At 38.8% G+C, this 19,451-nt stretch overlaps 1 protein-coding gene across 5 annotated transcripts in view; it reads left to right on the top strand.

The window, feature by feature from the left end:
- Window positions 1–19,451, top strand: part of LOC109426825 (protein encore) — a 739,407-nt gene that overhangs the window by 133,995 nt on the left and 585,961 nt on the right. The gene's annotated exons all lie outside the window — the stretch shown is intronic.

The raw sequence follows: 19,451 nt of genomic DNA, 5'->3' as shown, positions 1-19,451 counted from the left end.
GAACAAACTTGCTCATGGTTTGGTGAGCATCCCTAGTTGACAAGCAAAAAATCGAAATGGTACAAATATGAAGGTAATTAAAAAAAAAGTCTATAAGTATGGCGGAAAATAATATTGAATATGGATACACTCCAAATTTGCCTGCACAAACTTGAGCTTGATTGACCGCCCGTAGATGCTGCTCCAGTATCGTCAGACCAGCTACATTCACACAAGGAACCAATGAGATATCTGCTGGGGACTAGCAGGCATCTTCAGTATGTGAGCGTTGGTGATCTTCTATTTTTAGGCGACAATGGCGCCTGCCACGTCAGGTTGCAGGTCAAAGTGGGGAAGGGGAAGGAAGTGATGATTGCAATCGTTGTATCCACATCAGACCGAATATACCTCTGTGTCTGCACAAACTCATGCGGATGTCGGAGTGTTGGTGGGATATGCTTAGCAGAGCGTTCACACATTGCAATGTCTGTGGATCCACCATGGTGTGTGGATGCCAGGCGTAAGGTGATAGATTATCACGATTATTACTATGAAGCTAAAGCGGCACAGTTCGCTTGATTTCATAACTTGTAGGTGTTATATGATAGATTGACACTGTGCTGTGAAAGCTAGAAGGAAGGGAAACGGCTTTCAAACCGTATCTGGTTCTAGCGATGGCTATGAACATGTACAAAATACACATGAGTTGAATATATATATACTAGCTGTCCCGGCAAACTTTGTCTTGCCAAGCTGTGGTGGTTTGACAACTATTGAGGTCATTGCGGCACAGTAGTCTAGATTGGTTTCATTTCAATAATGTTGATCTTCTTCCCAGTTTATAAAAAAAAACAGTACTTTATCAATGTTCTTACTTTCTTAACTGGTTTTCTTAACTTTTACTACTTATAAACACAGCCACCATGAATACGAATCAAACCATGCAAGAGTAATCCTGATCGATCCACCCGTTTGTGAGTTTTGTTGCCTCAAAAGGACTTCTAACTCATTTTTATATAAATAGATATATAGGAGAGTATAGAGAACGTGAATAGAAAGATACAAAGTAGAAGTAAAGGGACGGGCCACGGATTGAACCCAGGACCTTTGGCATATGAATCTGAAGCGATAGCCACTAGACCACCAAGCCCGATCTCTGCAGAAGCTTCTGAAAAGCTCTAAAAATATTTGTTTGATATTTTCTAGAATTTATTCAATAAATTTCAAAATATTTTTCGCCATATACAGACAACACATTGATCCAAAAAAAAATATCTTGGGGATTTTTCACCATATTACATATTTCCGAACGATTTCTTCCGAAAATTTCATGAAGAAGTTTGGTTAAGACCTTATAAAATCTATCAAAAATATTTCATAAATTTATGAAAGTTTCTTTTGATGAAGTGATTAAAATTTGATACCATTTGAAATTTTGCTAGCAATTCCACCATATTTTTCCTAAGTATTTCTTTCGCACGAGGTTCTTTTGAAATGTTGTTTTTTTCTAGACAATCAGTCAAGTCATAAGTATTTTTGTAATTTATATTCCCAAGGAGTTCATACGAACAAAACTGAGCTACTCTTCTCCTTTACATGTTTTAATTTTTTGACTCTTTTTGATTAGTGGATTATTGTGAAAATTTATTCCGGAAAAAATCAGGGAATTTTATTTTTGTTAACAAGTAGATACCCTGCAGAGGTTTTCATGGACATTCCTCCCTGGGGTGTCAGGGGGTTTCAGATGCGTTCCAGGGCTGTTCCAAGGGGTTCCATGGGTTTTCAATGAGTTTTAGAAGCATTCGAGGATTTTGCTTCAAGGTATTTCAGAGGCGTTCCAAAGGACCCCAAGAGGTTTCATGGGCGTACAAGGGGTGTTCCCTGGGGTTTCAAGGGCGTTCCTGGTTAAGTATCCCTGATATCACGTGAAACCTGAAACGCCTTGAAACCCCTCTGAAAATCCCCTGCAACTTCAGCATTTGAGTAATTCTTTAGCGAATAAAATTGTTCCTTTTCCATAGCCCAATCGAAACAGAACAACGAAACAGTTCAATGTTTGTAGGTAAAGTGACAGTTGTAGAATGACAGCTCGTCCCGAAAAAAAAAAACACAAATTCCTATGAAAACTCCCTGGCACCAAAAATGATTGAATTTGTTATTTTTATTGCTTATCGAGAGATGCACTCATATGGATACCGTTCAAGAACCCAATTTGCGAGAATTGGAAAACATTAGGATGAGGTATTTTAAGGAAGAGTTAAACATTCACGTTTCACTTAGAAAGGAAAATGAATTTAAGGCAATTTACATTTAATGTGAAGGTAAGAAATGGTTGGAACTGAATGTACACTGAATATTTTTCTTTTACCGTGGAATTATACACGGAAAAAAGAAAATAAAATCTACAAATTTAGTACTAACAGTTCAACAATTGGCGAATTACCCTATTCAATTAAGGACACATTCATTTATATAGGAAAATAAAGAATTCAATAGTGAACTCAACCGTCCTATTGGTGGTCGCGACAATTTGACTGATCACTGTTTCAGGGATGTTTAGGTGCATTTCATAGGGTTTCTAGGTATTCAAGGGAGTTTTCCAAGGGATTTAGAGGGCTTCAGAAGCGATTGATGGGGATTTAAGGGCATATTCAGGGTATTGTAGGAGGACTCAAGAGTGTTTTAGGAAAGTTATTTTAGGGAATATAAGCGGCCTTTCAGAAAATGTCCTGGGGGTTTCAAAACGGTTTCAGGGGCATTCCATCAAGGGGTTACATAGGGTTTTCAGGGATTTAAGGAGGTTTCAAAGAGTCTTTCACGGGGTTTCAAGGGTTGACAGGGCAGTTAAAATCGATTCTAATTTAAAATGTTTGAAGAAGCTTTCGGTATTGTTTCAGGTGTTTCGGAGTTTTTAATTTACATTTTCAGATGTGCCATGAGTATTTTGGTTGTTTGAAGGGGAGGAGCTTAAAAAGGGGCTGAATAAGTTTCATTAAAGTCCTCCTAGAACCGTTCTAAAACTCTCATGAAACGCCTCTATTGTGGCCAAGACGTCTTTACTACTTTGTCGTTTACTTGTGATGAAGAGAACGACGATGGATTGAACCATACGACTTTTACTTCTGGACCTTTATTGCCATCGAGAAGCAGGCTCAGAGCTCGGTCTGTCTCGGACTGATAGTCATATGAACTTAGGGGTGATACACAAATTATGTCACGCAAAAATCGACCTTTTTCAACCTCCCCTCCCCCCTATGTCACACTTTTTGTATGGCACCTCGATATTTTTTGTAAGGGTTGTCACGTTCTGCATAATCCCCCTTCCCCCCTTAAAACGTGACGTAATTTGTGTACGGCCCCTTATGATAAACTACACTACAGTCAAATATGCCTTTTTAGGGACACGCAGGTTGATTGCTGGGTGCAGTGCGCAAATACGAGCCATCTATAGACTGCACACGCTGGATGCGATCTACACAGTTGGAAGAATGCTATCTGCGGAGCATGAACCAACCTTGGAATCCCCTTGATACCCATAGTACGTGCCTGAAAGACCCCTGGAATCCCACGTAACGCATCTGAAACTTTCTGAAACCCTCTGAAATCTTCTTGAAATCCCTAGAAACGCTCCTGAAGCAGATCTGATTCCTCTTCCCATCCCCTGAAACACCCCTGTAACCACTTTGAATTCCGTTCCCACACACGGGAATTCAAAGGGGTCCAGGGTTTCAGGGCTCTTAGAAATCCCTAGTCTCTTTCGAATTGCCCTTAAAACTGTTTAAACCCTGTAACCATCTGAAATATGAAGACAAAGTTTTTATTGTAAGGATTAGTATGAAGAGCTAGCGAATGTTAAAATTCACGAAAATGACAAGACAAAAGGGAAGAAGGGGTGAGAAGTTGCTAGGAGGGAGTGAGAAATGTCATGCGTCATACAAAAATATTTCAGATTTTATACAAAAAAAAAACTTACTAGGGAATGTCCAAGAATTGGGAAAATTATCTTTTGTAATTAATGAGCAGCCCCATACTGAATCTGCATAAAAAACTGCATGAAGAGAGGCTTTAATGTTGCGTAGGTTTTTTTTTCTTTTTTTTTCTTTGCGACCCTCCACTCACCCCACACCAAACAGCTACAGTGAGGTAGTGGACGCATCTATATTATTTGTTTTAATCAAACATAACACAATTTCATTAACATTTTTACCAGAAGGAAGACTAAATTGCATATGAAATATTAGATAAAAGAAAATGTCTACTACCAAAATGAACCCTTGAACAAGTAACGTGAATTTGTCAACATTAGGTGGAACAATGCATTCAACATTCAGGTTCTGGAATACAGCCTTGAATGTTATTCTTTTCTCTTAAACCAATTATTATAAATAGTCAAATAGTTATTTATCATCTGCCGTCTTAATGTCATTTGCCTGGAATCCAGTATTATGCAGGTGAAGCAAAATTAAACTTTTTAAAAGGGAATAATTCTACACTAAATAAAACTTAGAATGTTCCACGTTTGACAAGATATCCGGATTTAGGAGTCGGGGTCTATGGCTGTCGGTCCCACATTTCAAAGCCCCCACAAAATATCGCTTCACAAAGAAAAGCGAAACAAGAAAAATAATACCGTCTACCCCCGTTGGTTTGACCTCATCTAATCTGAACACTTTTTAATTTGACCCCCTCTAATCTGCACATCGTTCAAACTAAAAATGGTTCAAACGTCATTCTGCTCATGGAACGGGGTGAAACGAAACGCAGAATCAAAACAATCCAGCAAAAAGGGTTACCATCAGTGTGTTTTTCGATGCCCACAGGGTTACTAGAAGTTCAAATTAAAAAATGAACCCCGCTGGTCTGCATGAGGTGTCGTTCAAACCAACGGGGGTAGACGGTAGTGCAAGAAACAGCTCTTGTCTTTTTTTTTCTTTGCGATGTCGGTTACGGCTAAAACCACTGTAGATCCATATCAATAGCGATATATCCATTTCCGAACGCAATGTCACTCGGTTACATCGTTTTCCAACAATTATCACACTTACCATGTACTGCAGATATATGGGATTCCGATATTACATGGCACACTTGGGCATATAACGGCAGTGTACACCGTGGTTGGCACCGGAAAGTTTTCAACAAACCCATTCCAGCAGGTATCTAGAAGCAGTATTTTTTTGCTGTGTAGAAACTTCAAATTCTTGACTACTTGAAACATATGTATATGGATTGCTGCTAAATGACCAGTTGGTTATGAGCTTTGGACTTTTTAAAAATTTGGTATTTTTAGTTTTTACGTTTGAACTATTTAGTTTAGAGCAATTGCTTGAAATATCCCGAATGATATTTTTTTTCTTGAATTCAGGAGGAATTCTAAAACATTTCACCACGGATTGCAAATCTCTATAGAATAAAATTTATCAAAGTGTCTGCTTAATATTCTTCTTTATTGCTCCCAGGAATTCTTGATGATATGTTCAAGCGGTTTACATACACAGGTTTTATCGAATAATTGGAGTAATTTACAGCGGGATTAGGATTTCATGAAAATTCAGCAAAAAAGTTGCTGAAAGTGTTTGATGACTTAGAAGTAATAACAAAATTGTTCGTTTTTCTTGAAAAATTCGTAGTTTTCCGATTTTTTTGTAGTTCTTCGGTCAGAACTATATCAACAAAATTTTGCAAACTTTTTCTGAGAACTTCTTCCTTAAATTCAGGGATGGGAACACTTGCAAAGAGTTACAATCATTTGTTAATTTCTCAGCTCAGAAACATGCTATCAAAAAACCGTGTATGGAGGACTTTTACCTTGTAGTTTTATCTAAAAAATTTCCGAATAAAGTAAGAGTCGCACACACATACTAAAGTCGTGACAGAGCTATGAAAGCTGAAGGTTCGCTTGTGTAATTCACCTCCAAACCAATACTTCACTCAGCAAACTTTTAGATAAGCCTACAAGGTCTCCGTGCACGGTTTTTTGGTAGCATGCTTCTGAGCTGAGAAAATAAGTAGCAAGTGAGTGTAACTCTTTGTAAGTGAGTGATTTCAACCGTGGTTCTCATGCATGTTTTCCAATGTTGTTATGAAGAAAGTTTGAGTGAGTTCTTTAAAAAAAACATGTTGAAAGGCTTTTGGAGTAATTTTCTGAAATTCAGGGCTTGCTACCTTTCAAATGATATGGTTTTGAAAGAAAGATCCTACGGAAAGGGGTGAATTTATATCACAGCAATTAAGACGGACTAAAAATAATGTGATTTTCTCTTTGTCACGAGATTTGACAAATTTACGGTAGACACTGTGTGAAAAGAAGAAAATGCGATTTGTTCTGGCAAACACGCATCTTCTTCGTTTTGGATAGAATAGAACGAAGGAACACGGCCGCACCGCGCCGGCACCATTTAAGCCTCGAAGTTTCTTGAAATTTTACGCAACAAGCTTGAAACATATTTTTGGATTGCTTCATTATATCGAAGCAGTTTACTTTTACAGCCACATATAGGAAGCCAACATAAAATACACACATAAATTCAACTTAATTTGGAAAATACGACGACATTACCTTAGATGTGCCATGGCATTATGCATCCGTCTCGTCTACTTAACATGCTTTAAGCATAGGTACTGCTAATACATAGGGTATTGGATCCCTTATTAAGCATGTGGCTCCCATTTTCATCCAACGAAAAACGAAGGATTGAAGCGCTGTTTGTTTCTAATTTTTGAATTTTTTGTTAGAAGTGAGCACCCGTGAAAACAAAAAGAACGGAATCAACCGGTGGCCGTAATTGCTTGTTTTCGAGTAGGATGAATATGGGTGCGTGAGATTATGTATGGCACTCGTACCCTATATTGATTGCATACATTTATGTATTCTGAAATTTTGCCTCTGTAGGAGTTCGATAGAGCTTCGATGAAATTGCTTTCTGAAATGGATGTCATTTCCCCCCTAAATTCCGTTACCTAATAAACATTGTCTCATGTTGTTAAATTAGGGTAATTGATCCCATCGTTGTGATAGAACCTAATGTTGCGGTAAAGGCAATTGAGCACTTTTTCGACTGAAATGTTACCAAAAAGTATTTTTAATATATGTATGGTGCTTAAATTATGAGATTGCACCATTTGTTTGCTTAAGATTTGCCCAAAGCCTATTTTAAAAAATACTATTTTCCTTAATGTGTTTGCTGCTGTGTTCCTAATGTTGCGGTATCCCATATGATTTCAATGGGATACCGCAACAAAAGGAACAAATACCGCAACATTAGGAACACAATGTTCTTTCAGATAAAAACGAATAAAATGCTCATAACAACATCAAAGTGGCAATATTTCGTTATTTTTCCGTAGATTAAGGATGGATTTTATTATTTTCAATTCAATCCATGTAAAAAGTTTGCTTGGGGCGATACAATTGTGGTTTAAACAGGAACCCAGTGCTTAACTCCTCCATGATCGGATCAATTACCCTATTTAACCTTATTTCGGGGTAAACCATTTTTTGTATTTAACAAGCCAGGGTCGAGAAGCGAGAAATGCCCTGCTGAAATTTGTCATAAAGACATGTGAAGCACTGAGTCTTGTCAATACAAATTTATTTCAGTTCTTCCAATAACGAATTCATCTGAATAATCACCATCATATGATGGTAAATCGCAATTAATAAATAAAAACAAACTAAAACTAAAGCAGAACACAATGAAAATTTAAGAAATGCCCGGTTGAGTCATCTTGTATATTGAAAATCGTGGCTTGCACCAATTGGAACGTAACGCTTAAAAGAAGAAGCAGAAGTGTCTGCATTTCCATTAAAGAGACATCTCTCAAAATTGCAACTGCACTCACACAAATATATCGAAATAAAAACAACAAAGCATTCCCCGAAGCACGCGCGTTAAACTCTATACGGATAGAAACCACCGAAAATCTCCAACAACACAGTCTTAAAAGTGGGCCTTCGCTTCGGCTGCACATTTGCAAACCCCCCTTGCAAACTGGATAGAGAGAGAGAGCCATGATAGTAGGTACACCCACACCATCCAAGTAAACCAAACGCACACCGATTACGATAATCGGAACGACCCGTTTCGAAATATAGGTCATCGCAAAGTTGTATGCAGCAGAGCAGAGCCAGCAGCAGCCGCAGCAGCAAGTGCAAATCTCGTGCTGGCTGACTGGTGTCACCAGGAAAAATAGGGAAAAACCCTCCACCCCAAACAAGGTCCGCCCGGCTATAAGAAGAGGTAAACGATGCTGGGTGGTAGTTTGGCCCGCACCGCTGGAGACCTCGCTCGGCTCGGTTGCCCTGCTTTCACGTTCATACATACATACATGCAATAATTGCATTCCTCCATTGTTGCTGCATGCTGTTTGATGTTATTGGGGATTTCCCGTTCGGTAACACAAGGCCTGTCGATGTTGGGAAATTGATTTTTTTTTCTTTCAATCCTGATGAAACTGTTTCTACGGTATTTCCGAGAAAATGCGTTTTATGTTACGTATCTAAATCAATTTGAGTTGGCTTTTGTTCATTCTGCAGCACATATTATGGGTTGATTCCAGGAACAGATATGGCCCCAGTTGAATTGAATGCTTTTCAGCGTTGTTTTTGTGTTGAACTGCAATCAGTTTATTACTAATTAGTGAATCAATGAAAGTGTGTTTTGTCACACAGTGGAAACCCCATATTTTTAGAGGACGAATAATTCCCCTTACTCGAGTTTTGGACCCATAGCCGTCCCTATTTTTGCAAAAGTTGGAAATGTTAAAAGTTCAATATAAAAAAAGACAATCCAAAAGCCGCACAGACTGAACATTACTAACATTAGACAATGGACTACACATATAACACCCAGTGAAGAATTTTCCGTTCGACGAAAAGTTTTCCCCGACTAGAGCGAGAATCGAACCCACACTCCGAGACTAAGGAGGCACCTAAACGACTGACGCCGCTAACCACTCGGCCACGAAGCCCACACATATTTTTTCGTCGAAAAAAATTTATGTTTTTTCAGTGTCTCCAATGGAGACTCTCTACACATTTTTTGAAAACATTAAGCTTAATCGGGAACTACTTAGCCTTGAGATACAGACTTTAAATTTTGGCATGATGTTTTTTTTAGCTGAAACGATCATTTTGCAATATTGAACATTTAACATTTCCAACTTTTGCAAAAATAGGAACGGCCTCCTTTGTGCAGGTATTGGTATTTAACAAAACTATGCTGAGGGCGACGAGTTCAATTCCTGATCGGTCCAGGAACTTTTCGTAAACGAAATTTTCTTTAATTCTTTGGGAATGGGCCTAGAATATCGTCCTGCATGCCACACGATATGTATATGAAAATGGTCATTGGCATAGGAAGCTCTCAGTTAATAACTGACCCAGTTACATCCTGATAATCAATCAGCCTTGTAGAGGTTTTAAAACCCGTAATAAAATCTAATAGCTTTTATTTTGGTTTTATGATGGTTTCAAGAAAATATTCTAGTCTACTTGGGTGTGGGATTGCTTTCATAACGCTAAGGTGATAAACAAACTTTGTCCCACTGAGGACATTACGCCAAGAAGAAGAGTTTTGGACAGAATTTTACTACTTTACTCCATGGGCGTTGCCAGAGAGGGGCCGGATACATTTTTTTCGATCCAACTCAAGATTGTCAATAATTCAGAGTTCCAGAATAATTCTCCCATAAAATAAACTGTTCTAATATAGGAGTTTAAGCATAATTATAAATGTTTTTTCTCGAAATTCACAAGCAATTTCGTCAAGTAGGGGAGACTGGGGAGACTTGATCCCTTTTTCTTAATTTACCTGAAACTTTAAGAAAAAACGCAAAACTAGTTCCGATTTCCGTACAAAATGGCAGGTAAACATCTATTGCAAGTTAATACACAACAGAAGTCCTTGAAATTATTGTTAAAGTTTTCAAAACTGTGTTTTTATGGAGGCATGTCTTATGATGTATTTTTCAAAAATGGGCGACACCTGATCCCCCTTTGAGCACATGGTTTATTTAAAGAGGTAATAATTCCAGAGTTTTCCTATTCATTTTCTTTTCGAGTTTTCTTGTATTTTCGATGAATATGGAGTGTTTGAAATTGTAACATTTCCTTAAATTTTCAAGGATATGTCGTATTTTGAAAATGGGGAGACTTGATCCCCCTTTTCTTGGTTTGTACTAAAGTTATAATTATCTGACACATTTTATCGTTGAATAGACTAGAACTCCAAGTAAATAGAGGCTTCCGAATAGAATTTTATTTTTTACATGTATAATGTGTGTGTAATCCTCGAGGGATCAAGTCTCCCTATGTCACTGTCGTGTATACTTAGCTGAATAAAATAAAATATGTTAACAACAGCCTTATTTGGATAAATAAGTTTGAAAGTATTTTATTTAAACTATGTGCTGTGAAATTTTGACACGATTTGGTTCAATTTTCACAAAGTTATTGAGATTTTTCGGAATCGTCTAAAAGATTTCTAAAGACTGAAAACAAACCATCAGCCGTTGAAAAATAATGCAATGTAGAATCGAAATCACTTGTAGTCAAAACATAGTCGTTTGTCCAGGAGTAGTTTTGGAAAAAATATGCTAGAAGAAAAATGTTTTTGATTCCGAGCAAATATGGGGGGAACAAGTCTCCCCAGGGATCAAGTCTCCTCAGTCTCCCCTATTGTTTTGTAAGAGCACCCCTTTAATCTTATTATAGAATTTTGCCAAATAACAAGCTTGGTTGACAGGCTTGATTTTGTGATTTTTATTCATAAAATACAAAACCAACATGACAAATTTTCCGGATATGCCAGAACCGGTAGGGAAAGAGAGGGACTTTCTAGAACCATATGCTGCATAGAATGTAGCTTAACTCAAAATTCATGAATTTTTACTGGTATTCATTTTAAGTGCAAAAAACCTAGAAATTCATTATGAATTCCTCCACGGACATCTTTAGAAATTCAGAACATCTCTAGCAATTCCTCAAAGGACTTTTCCAAGAATTTCTCCTTCGTGAATTCCCCCATGGACGTCTTGCGGGGTTCCGATAGTGATAGTTTCAGGACTTGTTTCTGTAATATCGCGCGGAAAAATAACACCGAACTTTTTCTATTATCAAATTTATTGTTACACACACGATTCACTAGACTATACTTACACTAGACTCTCACAATACACTCTCCCTCATACAATCACTTCATTGTTATGCCTGCTTAGAAGACCATACGCCTCCACGATTACTACAGCGTGATCAATTGGTAAAAGAGGCCGATCGTGGAGGCGCATGATCTTCTAAGCAGGCATAACAATGAAGTGATTGTATGAGGGAGAGTGTATGGTGAGAGTATTATCAAGGTTATGTCTTAGTGTACAATCACAAAACAACTACTATCTTACTATTAGATGGAATCTGCAGAGCAAGAATGCATTAAAGAATTCCTTGAATAATATTTCCATAGCTTCAGTGATTTCATCATGGATTCTTCCAGAAATTCCTCCAGTTATTATTCTAGTGATTCTTTCAATGATTCCTACAAGGATTTCTCCAGGGATTCTCAAAGGAATTTCACCACAGATCCTGCTTCAGAGATTTTTTCAGGGATTTCTCCATATATCCCATCTGGAATAATTCGAAGTATTTATGTACGAATTTCTACCAGGAATTTCCTCAGAAAATTTCACCAAAGATTATTCAAAAATTAACTTAGGAATTCCTTCATAATTTCGTACAAAAAATCATTAATAGTTCATCCAAGGGTTCCTTCAATAATTCGTTCAGAAATTACAGATATGGATACATAAATTCTTCAAGAAATCCGTTTAGAAAGCTCTCCTAGGATTTCCTAAGAAATTCCTCATGGCATAGTTTCCCAAACTTTCAGGTGCGTGACTCCTTTTGGGCAGTAGATGTAGTTTTCGCGACCCACCATAGAAATTCTCTCACTGTTCCAGTAAAATATTCGACTGTCTCTCGCGACCCCCTGGATGAAGGCAGATGGCCCCCATGGGGTGTCGCGACCCACAGTTTGGGAAACCATGCCTCATGGGATTACTTAATGGATTCTTGCAGGTATTTCTTCAAGACCTCCTGCAGGGATTCCCTCAAGAATCAAGAATTCACTCGGAAAATTTTTCTGTGATTCTTTCCGAAGCAACATGAGGAATTTTTAAAATTCTTCCGTGGACTTTTTTTTTGTCTTTATTATCGAGACTTCCAGCCCGAGGCTGGTTCGTCTCCGTTCCATGGACTTCTTTTAGAACTTCATCCAGGAGTTCCTGCAGGAATTGCTAAATTATTCCCTTAGGGATTCCTCTTGAGATTGCTTCCAGGGTTCATCCTAGGTTTTCTTCAGAAATTCCTTTAGGGATTCCTTCAGGAACTGTTACAGGAATTCCTTCAGGAGTTCCTCCACGAACTCTTCTTCAGATTTATTAAATATTTTTCCAAGAATTCCTTTTTTGATGTCTTCAGTTCTTCTTCCTGGGATTTCTTCAGAAAATCTCCTTGGGATTCATTCTCGAATTTCTCCTAAAATTTCTCCAGGGATGCCTTCAAAAATACCTTCAAGGATTCGTCCGGGAGATTCCTGGAGGATTCCCTGCAGAAATTCCTCTAGGAATTCCATGAGAAATTGCTTCAGGGAATCCTCCAGAAGTTCCTCTAGAAATTCCTCCAGGTGTTCTTACAGGCATAATCCTGTAAATTTCTCCTGGAATTGCTCCAGGGTTTCCTCCAGGCATTCCTAGAGACATTCCTAGAGACATTCCTCCTGGCATTCCTATAGACATTCCTTCAAAGCTTCCTCTAGGCATTACTCTTGGGAATGCTCTAGGGATTTCTCTAGGAATTCCTCCAGGAGATTTCTTCAGAGGTTTCTGCTGGGATTCCTCCAGGAATTCCTTCAAAAATTTCTCCTGGAATTTATCCAGGAATTTCTACAGGAAACCTTCAGGCATTCCTCCGTGGATTCTTTCAGGAATTACTCTATGGATTCCTCCAGAAATTCCTATAGAGCTTTCTCCAGCGATTCCTACATAAATCCCCCAGGAATACGTCCCATAATTTATTAACGAATTCGTCCAGGAATTCCTCCCAAGTTTCCTCCAGAAACTGCTTCAGGGATTCCTCCGGAAATTCCTACATGTATTCCTACAGGAGCTCCTTCAAGTATTTTTCCAGGAGTTCCTCCAGAGATTCCTACAGGAATTCCTCTAGGCATTACTCCAGAACAAATTCTTCCAGGATTTTATTCACGGCAATCCTTCTGGATTTCATCCAAGGATTCCCCCAGAGACTCTTCCAGGAATTCTATCAAGAATTTCTCTAGGAATTCCTACAGCAAATCCTCCAGGAATGGCTACAGGGACTACTCGATGAATTCCTCCAGGAATTTCCCCAGGAAATCCTCCAGGGATGCCTTCAGTTTTCTTTTTAGGAATTCCTCCAGGAATTTATCCAAGGGTTACTACAGGAATTCTCCCAGAAATTCATCCAAGAATTTCTTTCCCAGGGATTTCTCCAGGCATTCCCCCAGGCATTTCTCCAGGAATTTCTTCAGGAGTTCCTTTTGAAATTTCCTCAGGAATTCCTTCAGGAATTTCTTCAGGAATTTCTTCAGGAATTCCTTCAGGAATTTCTTCAGGAATTCCTTCAAGAATATCCCCAGGTATTCCTTCAGGAATTCCTCCAGGCATTCCTCCGGTAATTCTTCCAGGAATTGTTTCAGGCATTCCTTTAGGAATTTTTTCAGGAATTCTTCCAGAGATTCCTCCAGGAGTTGCTTCAGGGATTCCTTTACGAATTTCTACAGTAATTCTTCCAGCAATTTCTCCAAGAATTTAATCGAGAATTACTCCAGGAATTCCTGCAGGGGTTCCTCCGAGAATTCAATTAGAGATACATCCAGCATATATTCCAGCACACATACAGGTATTTCTCCAGGAATTCCTTCAGGAAATCGTGCAGATAATTCTCCAGGTATTTTTCCAAGAATTTCTCCAGGAGTTCTTCTAGGGGATTATCCAGGGATTCCTCCAGAGCTTCCTCCAGGGATCTACCAGGAATTTCCCCAAGCATTCATTTAGGCATTCCTCACGGGATTCTTCTACGGATGCCTCCAGCATTTCCTCTAGGAATTCCTTCATAAATTCGGCCATGTAATCGTTCAGGGACTCCTCCAGGGATTTTTCTAGTAATTTCTCCAGGGATTGCTCCGGAAATTCTTCTAGTATTTTTTCATAAATTCCTCTAGAGATTTATTCAAAAATTTATTCAGGGATTTGTTCAGATATTTCAGCAATGCAATCCTCTCATCTTCCAGGAATGCACCCAAAAATTCCTCCAGGGATGCCTAAAGGAGCACCTGAAGGCTTTTTTTAAATTATTTCTAGGATTTATAGTGAAATTTATCTTGCGATTTGTGTTGGAATTCTTTAACCTTCCGTAACTCGTGCGGTTTGCCACCACCGCCAGCAACATACTAATGCTGTTGTACAAAATACAACAGCGTGATCACTCAAGGGTTAAGATAATCTTAGAGAGACGCATACAGAAGCCAGGAAATTGTCCAAGAAGTCATCCAGGAATACTTTCACAATTTTCTTCAAGAAATCCTTTAGGAGTTCATCCACGGATTTCTTCGGGTATCCATCTACTAGTTCCTTCAATAATATCCCCTGCTGGTTTGCCTTCAGAAGTTCGGTCAGCGATTCTTTCAGGAACGTATCCTGAGATTTTTTTTTTTCAAGAAATCCTTCAAGAAGTTACCCATTAATTTCTCCAGGAACTCCTCTAGGAGATTTTCTAGGAGATTCTTTAAAAAACTCCCCATTGGTTTTCACCAACGATTGCTTCAGAACCTATCCTAGGATTCGTTCAGCTATTTTACCAGGGATCTCCTGCTAAAATTTGTGTACGGGTTTCTTCAAGAAGTTGCCGAAACATTTTCCAGGGATTTATACGGGAATCTTCTCAGCAGTTTCTTCAAGAGTTAATTCAGGGATTCCAAAAGAAATTCTTACAATAATTTCTCCAGGGATTTTTCAGACATTTCTCCAGAGGATCCTTCAGGAATTCACCCAGGCAAGACTTTTTCGGAATTCTGAATACACCAGGAGTTCCTTCTTAAATTCCTATAGACGTTTCTTTTCGAATTTCCAGCAATTCATCCAGGATCAATTTTGCAGTTGAGCTCAAGGATTCCATTGGTTGAGGGTTCTCCGGAAATACCTCCGGGAAATTCTTCAAGAATTTCTCTAGGGATTCTGTTCAGGAATTCTTACAGGGATACCTCGATAGATTCTGAATAAATCCCCGCTGAAATTGATTGAAAAATCCCAGCAAGAATTCATGAAGAAATCTTAGTATGAATATCTGAAGGAATCGTCGCCGGATTTTGTGCTGGTAAGTTTTCGAAGAGAAATTCATACAGAGATAAATCTGAAGAAATCACGAGGTTTATTTATAGAAGTCCTTGGAGGAATCACTGTAAGGATTTGTATAGGAATATTTGGAGAAACCTCTTGAGCAATCTTAGCGCGAATTTTCCAATAGGCCTATGTGAGAGAATTCGGGTCCCCAGTTAGCCTAGTGGTTAAGGCTATGGATAGCCCATCCGGAGATGGTGGGTTCGATTCCCGTTCCTGTCGGGAAAATTTTCTCGACTCCCTGGGCATAGTGTATCATTGTACTTGCCTCATAATATACAAGTTCATGCAATGGCAGGCAAGGTTGACGAGAGGCTGGCCAAGTTCCCATGCGAACGTAGAGCAAAAAAAAGAAGAAGATATGAGAGAATTCCCTGAGATTTTTTCCAAAAAAAATCTCCATGGATTCCTCCAAGAGTTCCTCTTGGCATTTCTTCGCGGATTCCTCCAAGAGTTTAATCAGGAATTCCTCTAAGTAATCCTCCAGAAATACCCACTGGTATTCCTGCAGATGTTCCTTTTGTGATTTGTGCAGGAATTTTTCAAAAGATTCTTCCACAAATTTCGTCTAAGAATTCCTCTTACTGGGGTTCCGCCAACTATCCTAGATGTGATTCATATCTTCTCTATAGGATTACTCCGGAATTCCTCTGAGAATCCTTCTGAGCATTTCATATCGTATCTATCCAGCTTTTTACGCTGGCGTTCCAAAAATTTGAATCACCCCTCTCTGACATTTCTTGCTGCCACTATTATTTTACTATGGTTGGGTCAAAGTAAGCTCTTTTGCATGGGTAATTATTACTATTTTTACATGTTCTCAAGCTGGTTTCACTCATTAAATATTGTACTATGCACGAGGTAAAAAAAGAAATTTTAAAAACATGTCTACATACTTTTACAAAAATTCAAACTTTTCCCTACTTTCAAGTACCTCAACATATATAACCCCTTAATGCCAATTCTACATGTTACATTCAATATCGCAATCTGATACCAGAACAGGTGCCTAGATATTTTCTGGATTTTGGCTTTTAATAAATACGACGTGTTCCATAAGTATAGGGCAATTCATCACCACACAATTCTCTTCAGTGCATACCAATTCGTTTATTCAGTTCCCTTTGCAAGGTTCATAAAATTTTGCTCTCATACCTTACATTTACATGCAACCTTTAGTAATCCACCAGCCAGCACAATTGCAGCGGGTGAAAGCTGATTTATTGTGAAATTACTGATGCATCATTAAATTAGTACCATTTTAACTCGACTGCAGCCTCGACAACAGCACAGAGAAAGCTTTCGCTCTCTGCCATGTTGGAAAATGGATTGAAAAACAACAAGCCTGCCGGGGCCGCGAGATGGGATCGTGATATTTCCATTAAAACTCGCTGCGCAATTTCCCCTTCTGGCTGGGAGACCATCATTGAACATGACACGGGTTGGGGAAGAAGCGTCAATGACGGGGCGGGGGAGAGATTGAGCCTTCCATCTAGCAAGAGGAGTACACCTATCTATGTAGTGCGGTACACAAATCTCGAATTTACGAATGCAATTAAAAAGGGATTATGATTTATATAATGCATGGTGTGGCATTAAATATGAGGAAGAGGGGCACGGACACGGGGTTGCTGTGCAGTGTTTATAGAGAAGTGAATTTATGGGATAAAAATAGTGGCATCTGGCGCAGGATTTAAACAACGATAATCCCTGCAATCACCAATTTTTGACGGTGATGATGAATTGAATCGATGAATACCTGAAGATTGACCTATATTTGGCACGTGCAGGTTCTGTCAGGATTAAATATGCATTGAAGCCTTGATCAAAATGGAATTTTATGGGGGGATTCATGGAAATTGTTCGCTTTGGTTCATTATATTGGATTAAACTCAATTGATAGAATCTGATATGTACTGATAAAAAGGTACTGTTGAAATAATTTTAAATTACTTCGAAAATAATTGTCACTTGTTTGTAAGTTTAATTAACATCAAACTCTTCAAATAATTACTCTGGCACCAAATGTCAATTGTGCAGTTTCTGTTTCCAATTTCGGACATGTACTTCGTCTTAAAACAGGTCGCCTTCTCTAGAAGGTACGTGATCGCCCAGCAGTAAAGGAGGTGAAAGTTGCTGCGGTGATGGAAATTGTCTGAGGATGGCTGAAGGAAAACAGTAAGCCAAAACGTCACATCGTTGAACCAATAGTTTTCATTGGCTCACCGAGAAACATCAATAAAACAAATAAATAACAAATCAAATAGTGCATAAATAAACTAAAATTTCCCATAAATAATTGATTTTCGAGCAATAAATAATGTCGGAATTTCCACAAATAATTCAAAAATTGCAATAAATAATAACATTTTTCCACCAAAAAAGTTTAAATTTTCCATAAATAGGGTAAAAGCCCCCTTCTTCGGCCTAGTACCTATATTCATCTCATTTTGTCTCAAAGACTAGAGATGTGCGCCGTCGAGATTTATTACTTCACGCCGCCGGATGTTTTGATTTTCTAGCACGCCACCAGCTTAAAACTCATCACGCCGCCGAACTCAGAATTTCCCCAATAATCTTCAGAAAATAATCGATTTAAGTTTAAACGCTCCCAAAATGAATGCATGTCATTCATTGCCGAATAAACAAAATATTTCGTTCAATTATCCTGTTGAGATTTTAGTTACTTTTTAGTCACTTATGTATCATCATATAAAAATCCTAGCAAATATCATATTCATCGCACAAGCTGTATAAAGCATGCAATGACAGCTTTTCCCCGCGTCACGTCATAACGACGTTCGTTTATAATTGAGGGGGTTAGAAGCAAAGGGGTGTAAGTGACAAAAACCCACTTTCGAGTAAATGAGATTTAAAATTTTTCGTCAATTTTTCATTACATACATACAAAATGTGAGGAATTTCAAAGTCAACCCAATTTTCTCCGATTTATTATAAGTTTTTTTTAATCATCGTAAAAATAATCTTAAAAATGTTCCTGAAAGCTTGAAATCTGAAGAATTCAGGTCCTTATAATTCAATTCATGCCATAACTTAAGAATTATTTAGGCAGCATCCATTTATTACGTAACGCTAAAATTGATATTTTTGCGACCCCCCCTCCCCCTCCGTAACGCTTTTTTGTATGGAAATCCAAAATTTTTTGTATGGGCCGTAACGCTTGGCCATACTACCCCCCTCCCCCAAGAGCGTTACGTAATTTGTGGACTGCACCTTATGGATTTTTTTTTATTTATTATGGAACGTTTTATTGTCTGCCGCACTATATACGAGTGCGCAATTACAAGTTACTACACTAAAACCTCAATTTATGCACATGGCTGGGGGTGCATAAATTAAAAAAAGCATAAAATGAGGGAAATTTGTGCATAAAAAAAACTCCTCCATAACGCTTCCGTAACGCCTCTGAATCCCGCCGAAAATGCTCTGAAACTTCCTGAAATGGCTCCAAAATTCCCCTTAAACCGCCTCGGATCCCATGTAACGCACCTGCGACGCTCCAAAACCCCCAAAATCTCCTCCGTAACGCTTGCGTAACGCCTCTGAATCCCAAACCCCAAAATTCCTCTTCATAAGACACTCCGAAACCCCCGAAAACGCCTCCGTAAGGCCTCTGAATCCCACCAAAAATGCTCTGAAACTTCCTGAAATGCCTCCAAAATCCCCTCGAATCCCCAAAAACGCCTGCCTAACGCCTCCGAATCCATCTAAGACCCATTTGCACCCGTTTAACGCACGTGAGATCCTCGGAAACCCCCGAAAACGTACCAGTAACGCCTCCAAACCCCGTCGAAAATCCTCTGAAACTCTCTGCAATGCTTTCGAAAACCCCCTCAGACCCCCGAAAACCCCCCGGAGATCTCCTGGTACCTTGCGGAAACCCCTGGGAACCCCCTTAAACTCCCCTGTGACTTCCATTTGCTCATCCTTATAACACCCTTTAGCCGCCGTTGCAATAGTTACCGTCATTATTAAATATTCTTATGCACAATATTGGTTCTGAGTAGCTTTCCCTTAATTTATGC

The sequence above is a fragment of the Aedes albopictus genome, chromosome 2 (assembly GCF_035046485.1).
Source record: "Aedes albopictus strain Foshan chromosome 2, AalbF5, whole genome shotgun sequence".
Lineage (NCBI taxonomy): Eukaryota > Metazoa > Arthropoda > Insecta > Diptera > Culicidae > Aedes > Aedes albopictus.
Note: the sequence above shows the minus strand (reverse complement) of the source record. Positions and strands in the feature narration are given on the sequence as shown.